Genomic DNA, 21,421 nt, shown 5'->3' with positions numbered 1-21,421 from the left:
ACGCATGTTTGTATGCGTACTACCCACGAACCGACGGTATGAGGGGGGGGAGGGGGGAGGGTGGCTGGTTATGCATTTACATAAATACATAACGCGGGCGCGTACAATGTTAGTGCTATGCTGTCAATTCTACCCTCGCAGCGAGGCAATTCTGAGTTATGCCGGGATGCCGTAGCCTGTGACGGCCCTCCCCCGCCGCCATCTCCTCTTCGAACCTTCCGTTTCTCTGCCGCCTCTCCGTCACCATCCCGTTGTCCTCCCTTGCTTGCCGCCGCACCCTTAGCCCACGGTACGCGTTCACCATCCCGTGCTCGGCCCGCACCCTTCGATGCATCCCGGGATGCACTCGTGATGCGCCGCATCTTCCTTGCACCGAAGGCGGCCCCAAATTACGATTCCGATGTAAATTCGCCTTTGACTCTCACCCGCAAATCTGAAAGCTGCGCCGCGCCTACGCTCGCATTTTCTCATTTTTGTACTTAAAAAAAAGAAAAAAATCCTAAACGGTGCACAGTTACAATTATTCTTAAAGATATTTCTGACGATAATCTTAAATTAATCAATTACAAAACTGTCCACGCCGAACCGCTCTTTAATCAACTGAATTCGGCGAAGGAAAAGAAAATTTGCTCGATCGTATTATCTGGACCGAGCAAGCAGATTTTTCTTTGACGTTGAAAGCGCGAGGAAGAAGTCTCTTCCGAGACAAATGGCGTTTATTCGCGTATTTGTGGAATTCGCAGGGAAAAAAAAAGAAAATCTACCGGCAACACGGGCGGTGATTCTGTCAAAACAAGCGCTGATTAAATCACAAAGTTGAAACAGTAAGGGAATCTTATAACGTCGCCTGGGGCATGGGCATCGCAAAGTTTTCCATTCTAATGAATTCCCGATACGCATTATTATCGACGACAATTGTTACGGAGGAGGCCGGTATCGACCGTCGCCGCGAGGAGGGCCGAGCGGTCGCGGGATCGCGACAGAATTATAACTCTTGGAGTTATTCTTCTCCCGGGCGCGCGGGCCCCCGCTCTCTTATTTTGCGCGAAGGAATCCGATTAAATTTTATCTCTTCAATTAGCATCGGAATAATTAGCCGCGTTGGTAGCTCGCCCATAATAACCGGTCGAACAATGGCGGCGCGCTTTTCCCTCCCGCCGTTTGTTTTTACGGGCATCGCGATGCAGGCAAGGAACGTTTAAAATTAAAACTGCCTGGCCGGATCCTTTTTCGACCCGCGCCCGTGCCGATAAAGCACGCCGCCGTCCCCCTTTTTCCACGGTATTTCGAGAGCGAGAGCAACTAAATTTATTCGATTTTCATTAATTACACGCTATTATTCGCGACAGACTGTTTCTTCAATTAACTGACTTGTGCTTTATTTTTCTGTTGCAGGTGAGTACACAGAGAGGAGACTCTTCGCAAGTATTTTAGATAGCCTATCGATCGGCCATTAGATTTTCCGTTGATCGACCGTTCGCCTTTCGTGAAAATTAAAATGTAAGTAAATCACGAGCTGCTTCAGCTCGTACCTGCTAAGCAATTTTCATATCTAAAAATTGCGAGGTAATATATGAAATTAAGTGTGGAAATGTTAAACAAATTATTTAATCTGAAAATTGTTAAATGACAAAATTAAGTGGTAAATGGCACGTTTTAGCTTCACTTCTGTCACGTGGAGAAAGTAACGGGCTAATTTTTTTTTTTTTTTTTTTTTTAAGTTACAGAGTAACTAGATGGGTGTGAAAGAATCGTATTAATTATTCTCAAACTCGCAATGTAAGCGGCTAAATTAATATTTAAATAATATTATTTTTAATATGCGAATTCATACATAGAATACCTCTGCATTTTTAAGTAGAAACACATTCTAGGTGGAGGATAGCTTTGCAATTAGGCTGTATATATTCAAATATATTTAAATGAACGGAATTCTTATTACCCGCCTCGATATTTTATATTATAATATTTAATATTAAAGCGAATATATTATTAATATCCGTCAGGGATGCCGTGTACATGTGTTTCTTAAAAGAATGTGTGCCAAGTGCCATGCAGATTCGCGTTTCTGCTTCCGAAAATACGAGTCTGCCTTTAATCGGGTAACTAGGTGGGTCATCCGCAGCCCCTGCGCGTTTTACGTGGTATATCGAAACCAGTTCGTTCGAACTTTCATATGCTTTAATAATGAAGTGCGATCTCGCGAACGCTCAATATTAAACGGCGGCGGTGAGAGGGGCGAGGTGGTTTTAAGAATTTCAATTTTTCAGGGAAACGCCCGTTTCTGCATCTCCGCTCATCAACTATTCACCGCGCGGTGTCGGGACGGGGGGAGGGAACGGATATATCTTGAAATATATTATATTTGTCTCGGCGCCGGTCAAAGGTCGCGAATAATTCCCACGATATTAACCTCGTTTCGCCGCTCTCCTTTTTAGATCGATACAGCTTTTCGATTCTCCTGGCGACGCGGACGGGGCGCTCGGTTTCCCTTCCGCGTAAGTGGAACCGAAAGGCGATCTCGAACTAAATCGGAAATAGCCGCCCAAGTATATACGGAATCATAAATGGCCGTTCCGCAATTAGAAGTAGGGTCGCAATTAGATCGCCGAATTCCGTTGCGCTTCGCGTATTCTACGCGAACCGAGAATTACTTTCTCACGTGAAGGTCACGCTCTGCTTCATTAGTAGAATCAATCGGGAAAGAAATTTACCGGGTATCAAATTTATGCATAGTAAACTCTGTATATTATTAGTATGTAATTTTTGGACAATGCGCACTTGCGCAATATCAATTGAAGGATTACGTACGTTGGGTCCGTGCGATAAAGATAAATTAATTAATGAGTCTTTTTAAAATTATTTCGTTCGAACCAGTCGTACTTCCTTCAGTCTCGTATCCTTATTTATACTTAATTTCACGTAAAATATGTTTTTTTAATATTTTGGGGAGGGAGGAAAGCCGTGGGCGACGGTTCATATCTCGTCATCTCGAGAGACAAGGAATGCTCGTCTATTCACGACGCACGAATAAGAAATCCTTATAAATCCCCGAGAAACGACTGTGAATATACGACCCTTAAATAGTTTCAGCAAAGAACTACGTAATTCCCTGGCATATTCGCTCAGATTACCCTGTTCAAGACGGAAAGATCGTTCGTCACCCGGTATACGGAGGGTCATAGCATTCGCGTCATCCATCTCGTGGAAGACGCGCCATGAAGTCACACACATACACATATACCACACACGGTACATAAATATACACGAATGCGGACACATACGCGACTGCTTCTCCTCGGTCCCCTCTACCTCCGTGAAACAAATATAAAACATAAAATATATATTAATGTTCGCCGGTTTTCTTCGTAGCCTCCGCGGCGAGATAGCGAGCGAGCCGGGGAGCCCGGGAGAGAGAAATATTGTATGAATCATTTATCAGTCTGGCTGCGTCTGAGCGTAGCCGCTCGACTACGTATAGTTTCGTTGTACATATATAAATGTGTTCGCATATATGTGTGCGTGTCTTTTCACGTATACGGGGTGTCCCGAGAGCCGTATCCGATCCCCTCGACGAGACGGCAAGAATTCGATCGCATCCCCGCGCAAATTTCGATGATAAATGCCTCTTCAAGCGCGAACGAGTGTCTTCGCGGTTTCCTCGCAAAATATCTTAGAAACAATTAAGATCCGCCCGCTGTAAATCGCTCGGAGAATTCGAAGTTGCTCCGCGATGTCTGATTATAATTTCAATCAGCCCCGAGGAAGTCACTCCCCCGATCGCTCGAATTGTTAAAAATTGTAAAATAAAATCGACGCTTATCTTCGTGCTCAATCCCTCGGTCTCGGGTTTCCCATTCGTGACGTGAAAATATATCACTTTTCAGACACTCGGTAGACAGATCGGTCTCGCATATAACGACCTAATTTATGATACTAGAGCGAGAAGTGCGAAGGAGCTAATCCGAACGTATTTTACGCTCTCAAAATCAGACCGCCTTTACCGTTTGCTCCGCCGTTTCTCCGATACTTTTCGAGACGCGCGAGACATGGGAGCACCCTGTATGCACACGCACACGTCTGCACGCGCTCGAATATAAATATATACGCGGGCTATATACACGTATGCGCGCACGGGGTGGAAGGTAAAAAGTCGAGCGTCCCGGAAGAGAAATAAAGAGACTAGAGGGCTCTTCTCTTCTGCACTTTTTCTTTTCTCGTCTTCTTTCTTCCCTCGTCTGCTCTTTCACTCTTTCTTTCTCTCTCTCTCTCTCTCTCTCTCTCTCTCTCTCTCTCTCTCTCTTTTCTCTTTTCTCTCTCACTCTTTTTCCCGCCATCACATTCTCTTTCACCTCTCTTTCGCTCGCGCATTCGGGGTTTCCTGGTTGGAGGACTCGCAGCCTGGCAGCCACTTACCGAGAACTCAAATTGACTTTACGATGGCTTCCTGCCGTTCGTAAATAGCTTAGAACAAGTTTCGACCGTGCGTTCTCCTCGTGCAATCCTCGTCAAACGTTCCACGTAAGAAGGGCGTGCCCTTCACCCCGCTTCTCACGTCAGACTTTCCACCGGCGGAGTCTGCCGTTATTTTTTCTGCTCGTTTGGACTTCACCTTCACGTTCTTCTTTTCCTACTTGCGCGAGTTTCCAAAGGGGAGAGCGGACGGGTATACCAACTGCGCCTTCGCGAAAAATGCAAAACGACTATCGGCCGCGACTTTTTTTTTTTACATTTCACAAAATGCTTGCCGAGGGATCGATGGTAAGACAGCATTCTTTAACTCATCGATGCACCTTGCGAAAATTACATATACATATTCTTTATATAAATAAAATAAATTTAGGAAAATTTTTCTCAGACAATATACGCAACTAAAATTAAATTAAATTAAATAGAGAACACAAAGTGTCTTTTAAACGGTTAACGAGCGTACTTCAGCCACGCAGCGAGACTTCGATCAAAGCTACTTTAGCCTATCGTCTATCGCGTTGTACATAAAAACGCGATGTGATTTGTCTCGAAGGAACAAACTGTCGGATAAAGTAGGCGAGCCGTTTCTCTCCTTCCTCGCCGATAATCGCGGAAATTCCAGCCGGTCGGGAAAATCGCGGACGGTTCGCAGAGTCGCGTCCTTGCCCTCGGAAGCGGCGGCCTGCAGCTCGCCCCAGACTCTCGCCGGGGGACGACATTCGATAGAGGAGGGAAGCAAAAAAAAAAAGAGAGAAAAAAAAAGAGAGGACACGGGCAGCGAGCGCCGATAATACCGGGGCGGCGGCGGCGACGGTGGCGGCGGGGTTGCGTTGCGTTTGTTTGCGCGCGCGGGAAGGAGCGCCTGCCGAATCCCGGATACGGTATCGAAGCATCTCTCCCGGCACCGGTAGCGGCGCTTTATTGCGATTTTTATATTTCATCCCGCCGGGGTCCGGCCCGATCAAAAGCTCTCTGCAGTATGCATGCGGGGGGACACGGCTCGCCTTTCTCGTACCTGGCCGCGTGCGCACGCCCGCTCGCCGGTTAGATGCGAGGCGGAGTGAGGAAAAAAAAGGAAGCGCGCGTAGAACGGGGGGGGTGGATTGGCAGAGGGTGCCTCGAGGAGAGTGGGAGAGCGAACCGAGTTTATTGTATTTTTGGGGGGAAAAAAAAAAATTCGACGCGAGAAAGGTCGGCGGGAAATAGGGTTAGCAGCGAGAAAACGAGACGCGTATTATGCGAAATCGTATATTTCTGTAAAGGTGTTGCGACGCGTAACGCACAATCGAGAGTGCGACAAGATACCCTCCGTTCTCCCTTCTCGTTTACTGCGCATTCTTCTCATAGTAAACATGATTTTTTTTATGATAACGGTATGAAAAAAAGGGAAATTCCACCCTTTGTAAATTTTTAATTTGCGATATTATGCATTTCGAAAGGCTGGATCACGAATCAAAAATTTTGGTTAAATAAAATTTAGGTAGAATTTACATTTACTTAACTCTCGTCCGCTTCGAACATACATGTATAATATATATATAACAACTTTCATTATTAAAATTATTTTACACATATAAACAGTAATGTAATTTTTTACAATTTATATATTTCATCCATTCTCTTTCTTTCTTTTTTTTTTTTTTTTTTTTTTTTTTTTTTTTATTAGAAAACAATGTGGGGATACTCACTCTGCGTATTCACATCGAAAAAAAGCAAAGCGAGGGGCAGCGCCAATTTTTCACTCCCGAATAAAATTATTATCGACGAATGAGTAAGTGGCTCGCAGGTTGCCCCCCGGGTTGTCGGCGGGGAAAGGGGGAGATGACCGTCGAGGGGGTGGTTGCGATGGATAACGCGGCCGGAAAAGCGCAGCGGCCCGAAGAAAGAAAGGGAAGGGACGCACGAGGGATAGACGGGGAGGGGAAAAGCGGACCAGGCTATTTTTAATATTTAAAATTTAATTTACAAAATGCCACTGCCCACCCTCGCCCGCCCCCTCTCGCGTTCCCTCTCGTCCCCCCGCGCTGTCCGAACTCGTGCACACCTGTATGCGCGTGTTCGGCCACGTCGTTACACACCTGCACGGCGCCACGTCGATTATCAATATACCCCGCGAGACCGCGTGTCTTTCTTCTCGCAATCTCGCCTTTCTCTCAGTTATTGCATCCGCGATTGCTTCCGAATCTCCACCCCTCCCTTTCCCCGCGAACTCTTACCCTGTGGATTACACACTCGACAAAGAATGCGCGCTCGCGTTTTTCAATTACATCAATTTTTTCAGGCCGAACGTTTTGATCGGTCTAAACGATCGATTGTTTTAACTATTGTACCGTTAAAAGAATTTATATTACAAATTATTAACGTTTAAATCTACCGTCAATACCGAAATGTTTTTATTAAGTTAAACTTTCGTACGCACGTGTACGCGTAAAGTGCGTTGAAACTTTATAGCCTCAGGAACTCCGCTGATGTCCCTTTAACGCGTTGCAAATGATTTTAACCTCTCTCCCGATCATCGATCGCATGCGTGTCAGGCGGCGACTTGTGCGTGTAATTACGCACAGGATTAAAGCGACTCTCTTATTACTGTACTAGGTAATGATTTCGAGTTTTACGACGTAAAGCGCGTGCACGGGCGAGAAAGTAGGCGGGCTCGCGGCCGTTCTTCTCGTCAAACCGTAAAAGAAAATTCTTAAATGCGCGATCGTTCACGCAACATTCGCGTCAATTTCGTAGCTGTCGTCGTCACCCTCGGCACCGCCGTCGTTACTGCCGTTCCGCGTTATGACAATTTCACTTTTATCGATCGTTCCGGATGGACGTCGTTGTATCACCCTCTCTACCCTTCGTGCCCTTTCGTTCGTTTCTCCCTTTCCCCTGTCTCTTCGCCCGCTCACCCTTGGCCAGTCTTTTCTCCTCCTTCCGCACTCGTTTGCCCGCTCTTACGGAGTGCTCGCTCGCTCGCTTTCTGTTTACAGTACTCGTCGTGTAAGGGAGATACTGGGGTGCGCCTCGTCGAAACTTAAGCGGTCGTGTACCTTAGGTATACGCGGCCTCGCGTGTACCTACATAATACGACGTAAGTTACGACGCGCCATGTAACTTTGGCACTTTGGACAATGGCTGCCTCTCTCTCTCTCTCTCTCTATCTCTCTCTTCTCTTTTCTCTCTCGCTCTCTCTTTCTCTCTATCTCTCTTGCCACCCACACTTCCCATTCGTCCCCCTTCAAATGCCTCTCTCGCACCCGCCGACCCTGTCGGCATCGCACCGCCGTATACCTCGGCAAGGGGGAGAGAGACCGAGAAAGGAGGAGAGAAGAGAGTGAGAGCAAGAGACAGAGAGAGAGAGAGAGAGAAAACGGTACAATCAGGCACTAAATACTCGTTGGCGTATCGCGCCTAGGCGCCCAGACCTAGCGCAACCAGCCAGCCGAGCGCACTAATGGTAGCTGCCGTCTAGTATATAATGTCCGCGACCGTGATAGTAATAATACGCAGCGAGGGTGCAGGCGGGTACAGTGCGTCCCGAAAGTATCTCAACCCTTACCGAAGTTAACGTTGCATTCTGAAAATTTCGATATAATTGACAAAGTTTTCCGGCTTGTCTGTGGCGGTCGTGAATTCCGTATGCTTTTCAAGGAGAAACTACAGAACGATGCGAAAGATTCAAAAGATACGGCGATCTGTCACCGCAAAAATTGATCGAGAGATTTTCGTCGTTTACTGCCGAGACGTTAATTACTCGAGCGCAAACGTGTTTTGCGTACTGATAATATCAATAATATATATTAATTTGCTGACTGATAATATAAATAATATTAATATTTGCTTATTGATAATATAAATAATATTAATATTTGCACATTCGCTTTTTAACCGAGCTTTCCGATTTTATCGTAAGCGCGTGAAATAGATTTGATTCTTAGATCTCGAAGTACAAAATATACGATTACGTTGACACGTCTCAATGTGGGGTATCGAATTAAGGCCCGCGGAGCCCTATGACGACACCGGCCTTTGATCATCCCGTACTACTTTACTCAAACGCCATCCCAAAAGATCAACAAGCCCATGTATCAATGGAAGCCCGTCTAACTTTCGCACGAGCGCTCTAATATGGAAGGAAGGAGCGACCGTTCTACGCGACCACTCTACAATTCGCACGTGAAATCGATTCTCGATTGTACTGCCGGGCTCGATGCCACGCAGACAGCGGTCGCCACGCAGGTAATTCGAACGTGACGGAGGTTGGCGATGACGGTGATGGCGAGAGAGTTAGTCGGTAGGGCGGGAGCGCGGCGGGAATCGGGTCCAGTCTAGTACGGTTCGGGGTGGCTCGCCTCAAACGAGCGACGTATCTCTAATCCAACACCATAGAACTGACCAGTGCTATTTAGCCTGCATTGTATCGGATAAAGGGAGTGCCGTGTAGCACCACCATAGTAACACCATGCCCTCTGTCGATCTCCACCGAGTATTCGTCCCCTGTGCCAGGGTCCTGACCGAGCCTGTTCCTCCCCCTTTCCCCTCGCAACCCCTTCTTGGTCTCTCTTTCTCCGTTCCGCCTCTCTCGCACCCTTTCTCGACTCAATATATCCCGTCTCTTTCTCTCTCCTCCTCCGACCAAACACCCTTGTCCTCCACGTCGACCGTCGGCCGTCGTTCTCTCCCCCGCGCGCTCGTTCTCTCCGTTCTCTTCACCGTCCACCCTCACCCCCGTGGAATCAATTGCGGTCGCCATGACTACCGTAATGGAGATCCAGGACCAGGAGGGTGCCTTTTCCACGGGAGGTTGACCAAAGCGTATCGCGTAGTGCCTACACGTCAGGGCGAAATCAAAGACCGAGCTCGAAACCGCTAACGCCAACGAGCAGCCTCGTTGCGGCAGGCGAGAGAAGAGAGCCCCTCTCTCTCCCTCTCTCTCTCGTGTTTCCTCCTTTCCTCCTCTCTCACCACGCGCCCTCAAGCTGTCGTCCACCCTCTCGTTATGCTCGATCTACCGGAGGATCAATCCCGATGAGCTGACAATCCTCAATCGCTGTTCGCGAGCAAGTGAACGATCAAGTGAGTGAATCCGCGCCCGCGGTTCGCGTCTCGATAACCAAACCGATCAATTACTTCTATCTCAACTCCCCCTCGTTAAGCGCATAACATTCGATGTGGTTTTACGCGTGCTTGCGAAAAGAAGAGAGGGGGGAAGGAGGGAGGGAAACAATTCTCATGATACTCTTTTATAGATTATGGGCGATAACCTTTGACCTTTTTTTTTTCTTTACATTTCGAATATCACTCGGCGTGATATTTACTCGCCGCGTAAAAAAACTTGTGCCGTTAATATTTCGTGTGTAATTGGTAATTCGAAGATTAGTCCATCGGGCCGGGAATTGTATTTTTAATTGAGTACTGATTGAGGCGAATTTCTAAAGCACTACTCATTAGAAGCAGGCTAAATCAACCGAGTAAATTTACTTTGCGGTAGAATCGCGAGAAGGAACGGCAGGTATAATAAAGGTCGAACGTAATAGGTCTCGGTGGGAGCACAAATAATATTGCAGTCACGAAGCATGTATATTTAGTTTACGATATATAAATGATAAAACGATAAAAATTTACGAAGTGCTCGTGGGACATGATCTAGATTTTTTTTTTTTTTCTTCATGACTTTTAATTCTATTTATCAATTGTATTACATTAGAACGGAAATTATATTTTTTTCGTATCGAGTCGTAAATTGTTTGCGATCTCTTTTTTGAGACATTTTACATTTTTTATGACATATTTTCAAATCAAATTTAAACTCTAAGATATATATATTAACATTTTATCTTTTTTTTTTTTTTTTTTTAATAAATTGTGCTACGTTTATAAAAGTTGAAATATAATGGAAAATTGTTTCTCTCTTTCCACGCTTCTATAAATAATAAAGAACTATAAGTTGGAAATAAGTACTTTAATCTTGGAATTAAAACAGACATGTATATGATTTAATGCAGTGTGAATTATTCCATGTTAGATGTATTTACGTAGCGTATAGGTATTTATTTATACGCTGAAATAAAACATAATTGCGACATTTTAAATATTAGCAGTAATATTCACAAAGTGACAAAGAAAAAAAAAAAAAATATATATCGCGTTGAAATGGAGTGAACGAAACTACGAGAGAGTCTATCGCGAATTTATACGTCCTCGTCCGCATACAGATGGCAATTTCTGTTCTTCGCATGTCGACTTTCCTATTACTTTGACAGAAATTCTAACGAAGTCGTACACGCATATATAAGCAAGATCTCGTCCCGTTGACGGTCGGGGGAAACGAGCTCGGGAAATCCTCGACCATCCTGATCGAAGGGAGAGGAAGTGCTCGCGCGGGGAGAAGACGTACGTGTATTAATACCCTTCTGCCTGTCTATCCCGCTCGGCCGCAACGCGAGGCGGCTTTATGCACGTACGATACGTAACACGTAGCACCGGGGGGGGAAGCGAAAGGGTGGTTCGGATCACGCGATCGGAACCGGCAGTAGCAGTATCAACCCTTTTCTCTGAAATCAAATTCAAGCTACCCCGCCTGCTGCTCGTCGTCCTCTCTTTCTCTCTCTCTTACCCTCCGACTCGCGTCTACCCTCTTCTCTACTCTATCGCGCGAGTTTCCTGCCCCCCTCTTCCTCTCCCATCGTCTCTTCGTCCCCGTCAACTCTGTCCACCCCTCGTTCCTTCGTTCGTTCGTTCGACCAGCCTAGATGTAATTACATAATGGTTTTATGTAGAGACCCCTCGCCCCCGTCCGGCCGCCACCTCTTCACTCCCACCGTTCCCCTCTTACCGTTCTCTCCCTCTTACGTTGCCTCTCTTCCTCTTTCCCGACCGCCGCGTAACCGTGCAAATAGGTATCCCCGCGGTCTATCAATATTGCACGCTTGCTTACGCCGAGCGAGGGGGGTGAATGCGAAGGGTGTGTGTGCGCGCGGAAGGGTAGCCAACAGACAGTGGTAGTGACGGCGGTGGCTGTGGCGACGATGGCGACGACGATGACTACGGCGACGGCAGCGTTCTCGTTAAAAACCTGTTATTACTCGCCTAGATTCCGACCACGGCGATCAGAAAATATGCTCGTCTCCGCCCGAAGATAACACCGCGGATGGTAAAGGGATAGCGAAAGGGCTGGGGAGAGGAAGGGCGGCGCGGTTATAGTGGACGTCGCAACGCCATTTTTTGCTTCCTTATCGGCTAATTAAAAGATTTACGCGGGCTCCGCGCGGATCGTCGTTCATCCCACTTCCCGTCTCGCTTCTCGATCTCTCGTCCCCCCTTCTCTCTCGCGCCTTCCCTTTTTATCTTGCTCTTTTTCACGTGCTGTAATAGTAACGATTGCGAAGAGCGAACGACGTCGGCGACGACGACGATGACGACGGGTACCGCGGGCACACAGCACCGGCCGTGTACATAATTCAAGAAGAGAGACGAAAGAGAGATGCGCCGGGAGAGGAAAGGAGGAGAGAACGGACGCGCGACAGAGAGAGCCGAGAGGGAGGGAGAAGCCCTTCCTTTCCCGGGGTGGCGAAAGGGTTAAAACATAGGGGCCGATAAAAAATTCAGGGGGATTTCAGTGGCTAAAAAACATTGTTTAGTGTCCCTCCTCTCCTCCCAACGCATCCGTTTGGCTCGATCCTTCCCTCTCGCGCCGTCCTCACGGTAGCACGCTCGGTCGAGCCGTAGTTCATCTATTATTTCCGCGACACCGGGTAGACGCGCCGCACGAAACGCGTGTCCGGCTCGCTCCTCTTCCACTTTTGCTTCCCGATCCTCCGAAACCGTCCCCCATCCCGCGTCTCTTCTCGCGCCGCCGTTCGTCTCGATCGCGTGTACTCGCGCGCCTTTGACGCGTGAAAACGTTCCTATTTTCCGCAGAGTCGCGAGAAAGAGAGAGAGAGAATAGCGGAAAAGTCCCGAGGGCGCATCGAGCCGTCCGGGAAGTCGCGCATTCGAAACGCGCGGCGATGGAAATAAAAGTCCCTTTCTCTCTCAGTCTTTCTCTTCCCCTCCGATACAGATTTTGCATCATTTTACCCTTTCCGCCGGGGGATAATTTTGAAAAACGCGACGTTTCTACGTTTTACTCTGATTTCCAGCAGCCGCGCTTCCCGAGATAATGGCCACTTTCCGTCATTTGCAGCGTTTCGCTTGATTAACCGCACGAACGGCGTTAGCGGCGAGAAAATCCGCGTATTATTAGCCTCATTATTTATTACATGCAAAGGAATCCGATATTACTGTTTATTATTAGAAGTATTCCCTTGATTACGTCAAGTTTATCAGATGCGCTCGCAAGTCGGCTACCTAAAACTAGATCGAATTCTTCAGGAACGGAGTCGACAGCACTTTGTTAATTTCCACGGAGTTTGATCCAGTTAAGATAGTCGACATTCCAGCGCCAAGTTTACGAAGCGTTGATCAGTCGAGTATTGAAATTATCTAAGAACAACAAAAACCGCGCTTTTTTTTTTTACAAGGATGCTTATTACGAAGCAAAATAATCGCGATATCATTGCCGTTGTTCCGTTCTTGACCCGTTTCTTATTTTTGGCGCTTATAGATGGTACAACAAAATTATTTAAAAGTTGAACGAGCTGTTACAACTTTTATTAATGAAAAGCTCCCGTAAATAGTCATAAAATAATGAGCCTAGAAATGTTTTATTATGCGATTGAGAATTAAGTAAATTTAATTCATAAAGAATTAGTTAAATAACGAACGCCGTGCTCGAAGTAAATATTAAAAGCAGCAGATATTGTTTTTATCTCGTTAAAGATTAAAAAAAAAAATTGGCATTAACGTCTACATAATTATTAATTTGTATACACCGTGCAAAATGTAATAACGCTTTTAAATCCATTTTTTTCTTATCCTTTTTTAGTACCGGTATGCTATTAGAAAAGTTCTCGCCTTCATCTTGTATCTCTAAACCCTCGTGAAATGTCCCTGCGGTACGTTTCCGATGAAATTGAGTCGATAATTTGAGCCGAGTCATCCTTGGGCTGCGTTAACACTCTCGCAAAAGGGGGTGACGAATCGCCGTGGGGTTAGCCGAAGAAACGAAACGGGGCAGGAAATGAAAATTAGGACACCTCTCGAAGGTGTTCGTGAATTCTTTGACGGCGGATCGATGCTCGTAGCTCTTTCTCTCTGTCTCTGCGCCCTGCTTTTTTTTTTTTTTTTTCTCTCCTAGGCGGAAAGTTTCGATCCGCACACGCGAGTAAACACGCTGCGTGGAATTTATCGCCGTCCCGAATTCGCGCGCGGTCCGATAAACCGAATGATTTACTCGCAACGTTTCGAAATCTCGTCATCGGATGAATACGCGACCGTACAAAATAAAATGGTATCGTATTCTGGAATCGAAGAGGCTGTCTAAACCACGCGCGGCAACATAACTTTAACGCGGGAAAATAATTCTGCGCGAGTACAGGACGAGACGCGCGAGAGGCATTTCGAAGCTGTATTTCGATTGTCCCGAAGCCATCTAACGGCGGCACAAAGTTACGGATTGATCTTCTCAAATAGCGTATGCCACCAAAAATGGCAAGCAACACGATGACGTGCGAGACGTGCATCTCACTTACGGCAGCGGGAGGGGCTCGTAAAGGCTCGCGGCGAATGCGCGTCCTTAAGGGATTGAGAGAGGGCCGTAAATAAAAGCGCACGTAAGAAGGATGAGGCGGGGCGGTGGCGGGTGTTATTTATCGTTCGGCCGTGGCTTCTGAAATTAGGCGAAAGCACAAGTAAGTCGGAATCGATATCGCAAAGCGAGAGAGAGAAAGAGAGAGTGCGAGAGAAAGAGAGAGAGAGAGCGAGCGAGAGAGTGGTGGCGACGCCGACGTCGGTGGTGGCGGCGGCGACCGCGGGGTTGTATCGCGGGGGCGCGATACGCGGGGAAGGTCGGAGAGTAAGCAACAACGAGCGGCGGCGGTGGCGGGCTGCCCTGCCGCCCAACTAAATTAATCTAAGTAATTCATGTCGAAGTTTGTTCCGCCGCCCTGGCACACGTGTATAGGTGTACACGTTATGTATATACGGGACCCATACTGGCGCCCTCACTCACACGAGTTCTGGCGCCCGCGTAAGTACGGACATTATACCCTCTCCCCGCCCCCCAATCGAGTATTTCGTTTGTGTTTGATACGTATTGATAGAATATCGGAACGTTTTTTTTTCATTTTTTTTTCGCTCAGAGAACGCAAAGAGTAAATAGCTGAGCAATCGCATGTATTTTTTCGTCACTCCCCCGCTATACTCCTATCCCGCTGTTTTTCTATCCTTCGGGAACAGATCGGCTCTCGTCACGTTGCAATTTCGACTTTTTAAGCTCGTTTGGAAATACGGAGGCGTGGGAGATATTTTATATTCTTCTCCCTCTTAGTAATTATTATATTATTAATATTTATTACGGGCGTTTACCTCTTAGAACTATCGTGCATCGTTAATTATCTTTCATTTGCACATCTGTGCGGTTTGTCTTTCCATTAAGCGGCGTTCCGAGAACGACCGCGCCTGCCTTAATCTACTCCATTCCGTTCTATTCATACGGCGACTGTCGTCTAATCCGCAAACTTGTCAATAAGCGACATTTAAAGCAAACACCCCAGGAGTCACTTGCGGACTCTCACGATCGCGTCTCCCCTTTAATCAACCAGCGAAGTTTCCGCGAAGGAGTGTCGCGTGCTCGCGAAGTTCCGGGCGGGTCGCGGGCGAACGATATTGCGCCCGGAATGACGGCGGAGGCGCGTACACGCATCTCCGCGGCGACGACGATGGGAGCCGCGTGTCGCCGGCATTCCCGAAATAGTTGCGTCTTGCTCAGCCGCGCTGATCTTATCCACGGCGATAAATACCGCGAACTGAGGCTCCCCGAGCACGTCGCGACAATTACCGCGACGTTCTTGCGATCTTGCCGCCCCGATCCGGCGCGGCGTGTTCTAGCGAACTCGCGGGGAATCTAGTGGCCGAGGGTGGCCGCCTCCTCCTGAGTTCCAAGCCACGAAGTTACCCTATAACTAGGAAGCATTAACCGTACCGCGGTATTGAGCATCAACTTCTGTATTCTCGTGCTTCAACATTTATGCATGTCGCTGATAATAAGCAACGGTAATTATATGCAGAGAGCGTTCTAAATGTTTTATCCATTATGTTGAGTTGAAAGTTAAATATTATCGGCATTTAATTTATATAGGTTCCGGTTCCGGTTAATATATTTGAATAAATCCCATGCAAATCCGCCCGATAAAGTTATTAATTTTTTAAATTGCCGACTTAATGTATGCGGGGCTACGTTTACGCGGTGCGCGAATCTCCACGGCGGCGGTCGGCGTCGGCGGTTCGAATTTGCATTTGTTTTTTAAAAAGAATTCGGCCGCGTTTGCTGCAGCGGCAGGCGCGCGGCGCAAATTAATTTTTGCACGCTTATAACAACAGGCGGCACGACACGTTGGCGTGATTTATACATGCTCCGCGATGGGGCAAGACGAATGGCGCGAAGAAATTAAAAAGATGCACACCCACACGCGAACGGCGATTTATTCCCCGGGCGGCGCATTAATTAAATTAATTAGCGGATTCTCGCAGCGTGGTACTCCGCCTGCTCTGCCGTGTTGCCCGCGTCGCTTCCGTTATTTTCGAGAAATTTGTTGATTGCACTCGACCAGCACGGCCGTGATCGAGGAGGGCGTACGATAATAGCGTCGTATCGGAAGAATCCGGCGGCGAGTCGCGTGACGGCGGGCGGCCCTATTAATTCGGGCCGCGTTAATTATAATCAGCGCTTCCGCGCGAGCGGGCCCTTCTCGCAGCGGCTGATTTATGAAGACAAAATGTCGGAACTGATTTACAAAATGGTCGATCCGTATCGCCGTTATCGGACGGGGAACGGCCGATGGCCGTTATGTCATCGTCGTCGTTGCCATCGTCGTCAGCGGTAAATAACGATGTTCGCGCTAATACCCAACCGCCGGATTGTATAATCAACTGATTCTCACGAAGCTACGATCACGCGATTTCTTTAACGGGAATATCTTTCACCGCCTTTTTGACCGCAATCAACAACACGACGGGCATTGTCTTATTGCGCGGAAACTTTATTTTGCTTACGTGAAATCAACGCGCATTTAGTTTGCTATCTGCTATTTCGAAAAGTTCTTTGAAATTTTTTTTCCGGTCTCCGACGACACTGCGAGCTCGAGGTGAGTCGAATATCCTTACTTATCTGAAAAATATCGATATTTGCCGTCTGCGCGCACGTGTATCAATATGCCGCGCCCATTGCCCGTGGCGGCCGCGTTTTTACGAAGGAAGGAAGGAAAGAAAAACGGCGCCGGAGGAAATAGATATTGCTTAACGGGCCTAACCGCTCCGCCACAGTTACGGCTGTGCATACGAAGGCTTTAGGGGTGCGGCACACCCACCTGCCCTTCCTTTCGCCCTTACCCTTCTCTTATCCGTTCTCGATTTTTCTCTTTTTCTTTCGCTCTTTACCCTCCCTCGTTCACCCGCAATACGTCGGCACGCTCTAAAATTGTAAAATTGGTTAAATCACTCGAAAGGCTCTCGCAATCTGCATTTAACTCACCCCTCGCGATCGGCACTCCTTTCCTTTCTCTCCGATATCAGAAGCGACGAATTAACCACGCCCTCGCTCTCTATTCCAACTCTTCTCTCTTTTGCGTTTATTAGATATACTTTTGCGACCTTTCGCTGTGGATTTGCTATCGTATTTGACGAACTAAACATCGATCTCGTTCCGATAATATTCAAGCGCTTTAATTTATTTATGTATACGTTAAATTATATTATTTTTAATCGCAAAAAAAATTTAACAAGTAGCAGGAATATTAAAATTATCCGTGAAATTAATTAAAAGTACTCTATCGAAAACGCGCCGTGGCTGGCGGCACGAAACGACAAACGTTCCGTGATTTCGAGACCCGGAGGGGAAAATATATATTTCGTTTACAGAGAGGAAACGGATGATTACAAGAAGTAGCTGCCCGACACCCTGTACATCATACTTGGCGCGCTTTGTTCGTGCCGCGGTCGCTTTTATCTATTCACCGATGGCCACTCGTGTACACGCGCGGCGCTCGCGTGACGGCAGACGAGAAGCGTGCGCGCGAATCACTAAATTAATACAAAAATCAGAGCGCGATTGATCGCCGTTACGTAGACGACGACGACGGCGACGACGATGGCGACGGCTACGACGATGATGACAACGATAAGCGGATATCGCGCGATCGGGGCGAGTCGACCCCTCGCTCGCCGATAGCATCGTTGCTCGGCGACACGTTCTCGTAAAACGCGGACACGCAAGGCGACCGAGATAACAAGGCTCCCGAAATACGGAAAAGTAGGACGTATCGAGGATTCTTCGTCCCGAAATACCATTTTCTCTGCAAAATCGAAAACGAGTACGCTGTGAGAGAAGTACCCGTTCTCTCTCTCTCTTTCTATCTCTCTTCTCCCCTCCTCCGTCGTCATCTGTCCACGTCCGTAAAAGATTTACGTTCCGATGTCGTCAACTTTCTTAAACCAGATAACGCTTAATAAATTTGTAATGTCACCCATATGTATATATAAACGCGCGTGATCTTTTATTCCATATATCGCCGACCGCGAGCACCGGCGAATAATATCATTCTCGTTTTTAACGAGTTATCAAGAATTTAGCGGTCGTCTATTGAACATTCGTCGACGTGGAGTTCGATGAAGCCCCGACGAATTCGCTCGTTATTTATCCAGGGAGCCCGATCGAATATATATCACGGTGTCGCGCGTTAATAAATAACCCGTAGGGCTATCGGCTGTTAATAGGAGATGACGCAGCGATGGAAAAGTAGACGGTTACACGTGCGAATCTGCTGGCAATTTGTTGTAATGAAGCCGATAGGGTTAAAGGGGAGGAAGGGAGGGCCAAAAATGAGACGCCGCGAGGATTTATGGGGGCTGTTCAAGTTTTGGGGGAGAAGCTCTCGGTTTCTCCCGAGGTCGTGACGCAATTCCTCCAACGTCCGGCGATAACGGCGGAATATTAGACGCCATATTTATAAATTCTGGACGGCTCGCCGAGAGGGGGGGCTTACTTTCTTGACTGCCAGCGGCCTTTAACTTTAACGCTGATATATATTCCGGCGGCGAGAAACGGGGGTGGGCTCGGCGGGGGCTTATAGAAGCGAGCGGAGGCGCACGAGTCGCGGGCGGAGACGGTGGTGGCAGGGGTACCGACGGGGGAGGTGGGAGTTATAAATTATAAGGCATTAGAGGGCCGGCGGCGCCCGACTACGGGTGGATGTGCCTGCTCGTCGGATGTGTAAGGGGATGATTATGCCTAATGGTGAGATATTACCCGCGGGTCCCGACATTACTTGGACACGGGCGCGGTCGTGTTCTAATCTTTTCGACAGGGTTTCCTACTTTTACGCGCGGCCGCGTCCGCCGGCGGCGGCGCGGAAAAAAATCATTCGCACGTACCCGCGACGCGCCCCCATCGTCGTTGTATCCAAGTCTTGCTTACAAGTAGCTCCCGGCGGGGTGGCGGGCGCGAAAACGGGTCGCGCGGTAACACGGGTCGGCCTAATGGTGCCAGACACGCGCGGGCGACTTTCGCCGTGTTACCTGGAAATCTCATCAACCAGCTGCGTCCCGCTCGTTTCGGCGCCTCGCGAAGCGCGCCTGCTAACATGTCGCGAAAAAAAAAAAAAAAAAAATATTCAACCCCTGTACGCGCGCACACTTTTTCTTCCTTGGGCGCGGTGTAACGGCGTAAATTCGTTTGCTCGGTGACTTGCGTAAATTGGGCGCGCGAGGAATACGAGGGAGCGCGCTCTCGTTCCTCCTTTGCTGAATCAGCGATGTTCATGAACTTGCGGACGGTACGGCGCGGCGCAAAATATATATATATGTATATATATATATATATATATATATATATATATATATATATATATTCACCTAGAAAGTGGGACACTTTCTTAGGATTTAAATATATCATCTTATTCAACATTTAGCGTTTGAAATAATTTAAGACGCTCAAACATTTTCACCATTTTGTGAAATATTAATTTATAACGTCGACTGCGATGTATATAAATGATTAATATGTACCATCGAGAGAAAATATAGCGTGATTAATCCATCGGCCGTTTATAAACGCGATTCTGCGTGCGAATAAAAACTGTTCAACTCCAGAACCGAAATCGGCGGGATCAAGCCGCTCTTTTCCGCGAGTACTGCAGTCAAGTAGCCTTCAGGCTCGGGCTCATCGAGATTTTCGACATCGACAACGACGTTTAGCTGCGCGACACGCACACACGGGATATCACGCGCACGCACGCGGGAGAAAGAATCCGTAGTGTAAATAAAGACCCGTTCGCGCAACGGCGCTGGCGATGTTTGCCGAATGCATTAAGGCGGTGAGAGCAGTGCCCGCGTCCGTCGCCATGTATCGCGGACACGAAGCGAGGCGGGCGCGGGACGTAAAGGGGTAGGATAAAGAATACAGAGGGACGAAGAGAAAAAAGAGAACGGCGGCGGGAGGAGTACCGGAGGATCGGCGACGATGCAGCGGCTTAAGGCCTACGTACCGCTTCGGCGGCTTAACGTTTCGACGGGGTAAAGGGGTTGACGACGGGGTACACTCATACACACATACACACATATGTTCACACGTGCACACGTCACAGACGGTCGTACCGCGATATGCGCGCATTGACGGGCACACGAACGTCGTCAGGAGTGAGCCTTGAAGCGCCGGGTGTATCGCGCGCGAGTGTATCCTCCCTTTTGTCTACGTCTTACCGCCCGCATATAATTCCGCGTGTTTGCGGAAAAGATCGCCGCGGCGAGTAGCGCGGATTTTTAATATGTCGTCGCGAGCGGCACGGGCGGATAAACAGGCGGACGGATACGCCATTGCCGGCGCGACGATAGGGAGACGGTCCGCCGTGCTCTTGCGCCTCTTTTTTTTTTTTTTTTACCGCGTCCCTCCGCCCGGTTTTAGGGGTAGGAAAAGCGGTGTCCCATCTGCCGTCGGTGCTCCCCCGCCCCCGGTATCGCGGATCACGAGCAGAGCCGGCATAATTAAAAATTGCTCTATTTTAAAACGCTGATCGTTCTCGTTCACCACTCGCTTCCCTCCTCGACCCGCCCGCCCCCTCGTCGTCGTCCTCCACGTCGTCTGTACGCGGACTCGTTTGAGATAATATAACCGCGGGATGCATACGCCGCGCTGCGCGAATTATTGCACGGCTATACGCGATGACGCGGCGATATTTTCGACCCCGTTTCTGGCATTTGCCTGGGAAATCGCGTCGCTGAAAGACGATCCGCCGGAATGAGAGTTCGACGGCCGCGCGTCTATTAACGTCGCGCTACACACGGCAGAAAAAACGAGGGCGACTTAGGAATTTCTCTGGAAAGTGCGAATTCCTTTCGCAAACAAACCGACGCGATTAAGATGTTCGTCGGCTACCGTTTTTCGAACGCCACGAATTTTTAATAATTAAGCAATGCGTTATTCCAAATAATTAATTACCATTTTTTTTTTAATTGGAAAGGAAACAGTAAAAAAATTCCCAGGGTTTGCCATAGCTTTTAAATTTCTTAATTACGCCGAGTAAAGAATGTTATTAAAATAAAATCTGTTCCAAATTAATTGAATGATTTTCGCCGTGAGCGCAAGCTCTCGATTCGAATCTCAATCTCTCTCTTTCAATCTCGATCACGAAACGGTGACGGCCTGCGCGAAGGATACGAGTTCGCAAATAGACCCACTTAATCTGCCACGTGTAAAATGTTTGAAATTGAGTTTCGATTATCTCCTCTCACTTGACTGTCTTTCGGACGGTCTCCGTCGCCGGGCCGAGCTCCGGCTCGAGGGGGATCAGCTGAGAAGTCTTTTCGAACG

General features: G+C 47.9%; 1 protein-coding gene across 2 annotated transcripts in view; it reads left to right on the top strand.

The window, feature by feature from the left end:
* Positions 1-21,421, top strand: part of LOC139104531 (protein bric-a-brac 1) — a 347,372-nt gene that overhangs the window by 225,840 nt on the left and 100,111 nt on the right. The gene's annotated exons all lie outside the window — the stretch shown is intronic.

The sequence above is a fragment of the Cardiocondyla obscurior genome, linkage group LG08 (genome assembly GCF_019399895.1).
Source record: "Cardiocondyla obscurior isolate alpha-2009 linkage group LG08, Cobs3.1, whole genome shotgun sequence".
NCBI classification, from domain to species: Eukaryota; Metazoa; Arthropoda; class Insecta; order Hymenoptera; family Formicidae; genus Cardiocondyla; species Cardiocondyla obscurior.
This window is presented reverse-complemented; position numbering and strand designations above follow the sequence as displayed.